Genomic DNA, 4,917 nt, shown 5'->3' with positions numbered 1-4,917 from the left:
GATGAACTACTGCAACACCCCAGCAACCTCTACGACACCGCGTGCCAAAGGAGAGAGAGAGAGAGAGAGAGAGAGAGGAACCCAGTGTTTCACAGGGTGTTGCAAGGTTGCTACACGGTAGTCAAATCGATTTATATAAAGCCAAATCACAACTAAAGTGACAATTTACATGTAGTCGAATCTTCAGTGGTAATGTAACACTGAAAGTGTAAAATAAAAAATTACCAATTTCTGGACCCTTGGGTATTATTGTACTTACTGTTATTATTGTACATTTTTACACTCTCAGAGTTACTGTAAATGGGTACATTTTACACCATACTGTGTAATGAGTAGAATAGTACTGTACAGCAGTGGTTCCCAACCTTTTCATGCTGTGACCCCCAAAATAATCATATTTGAACTGGGGACCCCCCATCCTGCACAAGCAATTGGAATTGTAGGAGTTGGCATACATTTAGTTTGACTCGATCTATTACATTGTGAAAATAGCCGATCTACATGCTCACGTTGTGAGCATGTAGATCTGCTGTTTTCACAATTTCTGCCTCAAATTTGACCAATGTTTGACCAGAGGTACTAAAAAGATCTTTAAAGTACTTATATTGTCACTTTAGAAATGTTCAGATACCCTCTATACACTTATACTGTATGTTGGTCTGTTTCCTGTTGAGTGAGAAAACAATGTTAACATTTAGCTAAACACCTGGGGACCCCCCAAAATAATCTGGCCCACAGGTTGAGAACCACTGCTGTACAGTACATACTCCTACGCAGCCAACTATTCACCAAACGAAACCCAGCCCAGATCTAGACTTATATCACAAACAACCGGAGAAATATGAGGAAAATAAGCTAAGAGTTCAGCCAGTATCACTGGTGGCATAGACCTGAATATATTTATTGTGAAGCAACACGCTTCACATGAGAGTGGAGAATTGCTCATGAGATTTGTGTATTAACGTCTCATTTGCTTGTTTCTCTGCTTAACCACTTAAAATTCTTCAAAAAGCTGATCTACATGTTGTGCAATTTTTGAACAATTCTGAAAATCGTTGTCATTTCTGAACATTTTGGGGAATTTCTGGATTTCTTTTTTCGCCTATAATGACATGCCCAAAATGGGGATGCCAGGTTCAAGGTTCTTTATTGTTAAGCCTTGTGTAAGCTACAGTACGTAAGAGTAACATGTACTTGTTGAAAGTGGTTCATTTACCTCTACCCTGCAGTATGTCATTATACACCATGTTTATTAGTCTCATCACTGAATGTATGTACAGTAATATGTATGCCTTTTGCACATCGTAAACTAAGAGTTAGAATATTACAGTTAAAACGTATGGGAAAATATAAGGCACAGTTTATTTTGTTATTTATTCCACTGGGCAGAATTGACTATTTACAAGAGGCATACAGGGTGGCGGTTATTTAGTTAATATAAGAATACTTTTGGTACCGAATGGACTTATTTAATATTTTGTTTTTTGTTTCTAACAGAAGTTGCATTTTTCAAAAAAAGGTCATTGAAGTCAGTATAATTGGGTTATTAGTTACAGTATATTATTGCGTTATCTGTTGTCTCAAGTACTGTATGTTCTATTTTGCTGTGTTAAGATTATGCCAAATACCATAAACAAAACAAATGGTGTACAGAATATGTAATGTAATAATTTTGCATTCAATAAACATATTTCAGTTTATAATTTCTCGCACAAAAATACAAATCTGTGAAAACACAACAGACCTTGCGTTATACATATCATTTCACAAACACTAGATTGAGCTAAAGGGTTTTACAGTATAATGGCTTATTTTTTCTGCTCTGACCTCTCAATTCCAAATCTGCACTGACTGTAGCCATGGGCGTCACAATGGGGGGGGGGGGGGGGGGACTGAGTTACTAGGGCCCAAGGTGGAGGGACCTTAATTATTTTATACTTTAGCCTTTGAAAAATAACAGATATACAAGCTCACAGCGTGGCACTGAGTGCCGCACTGCAAGCTTGTAGATCTGGAACTAAATATTTTGAGATGGGGGTTCTCTGGCCAAATACATATAATTTTGGGGTTCCTTCACATGAAAAGGTTTGAGCACCACTGACATAGAAACGTAGTTTTTAAAAAAAAAACTGACTCCGCACACATTTTCACGATTTAAAAAAATAGCAGATCTACAAGCTCGCAGCGCGGCACCGAGTGCCGCGCTGTGAGCTTGTATATCTGCTATTTTTCAATAGTTAAAGCACAACATGTGAGTGAATCCTTGTACCCAGGGCCCAGAATTTGGTGCGACACCCCTGACTGTGCATAGCCGTTTGGTGTCAAAACAGAAAGAACTGTCACACAGGCTCGTTACGCTTCATCTGAATGCAGGGGATTGGGTCTGAGGGCAGCCTATGGCTCTAATCTCGTTTGGAAGGCCATTGAAAGCGTTTGGAGCTGTACTTTTGGGGGCACTGCCATTGAAGCACAGGTTTTTTCTGCTGTATAAAGAGAATAATCCCTAGCATAGATACAACATTAAAGTAGTCAACCAGAACACACACAGGCTGAATTTCAAATCCAGACATTTGCATCTCCACGTGAATGTGTGCTGACAGCAGGAAGCTCAGTGTGTTGATGCACGCGTGTGTGTGTGTGTGTGTACTGTGTGTGTGTGTGTGTGTGTGCGTGCACGCGCATGCATTCGTGCGTGTGTTAGATGCAAGTAGGATTCTTTCTTTTCTGTGAATAGTTCATCTTGGCCTTAAAAGTGAAAATGTTTTCTTTTATTTCATGCTCTGTCTGGGTATAAGCTTGGTGCCCGCTCATGTGTGGTGCCACTTTACATGGTTGAGTGTGTAGCCTATACATGAAAGACTTTTTCACCATCTCTGGTATGGTTAATGGCCAATACATCTATACTTGATGCAATGTGTCACATTTATCAGTTGAAAAGCAGTTACTTTTGGCAAGTGTCATGATGACAAAGTTTCAATTAGGCTGACATTTTTTGGGAGATAAAATTGTTGATGACAATAAGCATGTCTGTGAATTTGAGTGAAGAGAAACTGTCATTGATTCCTATCAGCATCACCAAGAAGTTAATCTAAATGTAGTCGCACTGTGATGCGGTTGTGTGCTTGTAGATCGGTTGTTTTCGGTATGTGATACCGGTGCGCAACTGTACTATATATTGGGCTTTAGGTGAATGTTATGCTTATCATGATATGCTTTATATTTGACAGAATTGTATACACAGCAGATGGAGCTGTAGTAGGTTGCCATATTCATTTCCTGAAATACATTTTTGATGGGAGAATGCTTTCTCTAACACAGTGGTTCTCAACGTCAGGTCTGAGGACCCCCGGGGGTCCATGGCAGGGTTCCAGTGGGTCTTGAGCAAAATGAGTTAATATAGCATCAAAGTCAGTTTACTTTACCCACTTGAAACCTATAATGCATCATCTATTTGAACATAGCTGATCTACAACCTCACAACACGTTGCGGTGTGATGTTGTGAGCTTGTAGATTTTTGAACAACACAAATGGGTGTCTCTGGCTCAAAAATATTTTCAGATCGAGGTCCGTGGCCAAATACATACTGTATGAATTTGGGGGTCCCTGAGAACCATTGCTCTAGTCTAAAGCCTAGAGTGTCTAGTTTTCTGTGAAGGTATACAAACCATGGGGGGAAATATTCACCAAAAATAGCAGATCTACAAGCTCACTTGCTGTGAGCTTGTACCGTCTATTTTCGGCCAAGAGAATTGGTGTTGAGGTGGCAAAGAGGGCACCAAGTACAGAGTAACCCCGGTCAACTATGCATTAGTTTACTAAGTATAGAGGGCTTAAGATGCTTAGAATTCAGAGGTGTGTGTAATGTGTCATTGATGAATGCACTGCATGTGTGGGCTGTGTCTTAGTGATTCTGTCAAGGAGCAAAGAAATGAGAAATGCATTTCAACGGTGGCCTTATTCAAATAATACAAATGTGATTTGTTTGGTGAAAACCCAGAGAATGGAAAAGAAAAGTAAAAGAAATAGACAGCAATGATTGATTTAGTTTAGGGGGGAAAAAAGCCCTCTCCCTTTGGACTCGTGCACTGAATTTGCATACGGTCTGTTTAGACAACCTCCTGTATGGCTAATGTGTTGTCAGAGGAAGAAATGGGATTTCAACATATGGTCCTCATTTTCTTGTGCCAGACTTTTAATTAATTATAGGAAAGGGAAAAAAATCTCCAAATTGAATTGTGCAAGTGGAATGTGACCTGCAGCAAATTATAGTAGTGGTTCTACACGCCTTGGGTTGGAGATTGAAAAAGAAAAAAGAAAAAGAAAAGGAAAACATGAATGGAAAATGAATGATTTGATGTCTTCATATGTACTGACACTAGGTTGTGAGGCTAACGGTACTGTACTAATAAAGCCAATAAAAGGCTCAAGGTTTTAGCCTCTTGACTTTTGACAAACCTAGAGATGGAGCCTGGGAAGGAAAAGGATGGGATATCAGAAAGGGAACATTATAGTGGTATGGTAGATAGGTTAGGGGCGTGAGTTTGGGACAAGGCATGGAAGCAAAGGAAATTAGAAAATTCGCCGGGATGGAACCGGGGATATGGCCTCTGTCCCCCCCTCTCTCCAGCAATGCATCTGACAGATGGGCGTGAGGGTGGGTGGGTGGGTTGACGAGACGGGGCTGGAGGGATTAAAACTATGCAGTCTCGTTTTGGAACCTAGAGAGTGTCACTCCTGCAAGGTGGGGTGCGGAGCAGGGGTGTCGCACCAAATTCTGGGCCCTGGGTACAAAGATTTGCACACATTCTCACGACTTTTCAGAAATAGCAGATCTACAAGCTTGCAGCGTGGCACTCGGTGCCGCACTGTGAGCTTGTATATCTGCTATTTTTCAATAGCTGAGCCTGAAGTATAAA

Source organism: Nannobrachium achirus (assembly GCF_963921795.1).
Source record: "Nannobrachium achirus genome assembly, chromosome: 7".
NCBI classification, from domain to species: domain Eukaryota; kingdom Metazoa; phylum Chordata; class Actinopteri; order Myctophiformes; family Myctophidae; genus Nannobrachium; species Nannobrachium achirus.
Note: the sequence above shows the minus strand (reverse complement) of the source record.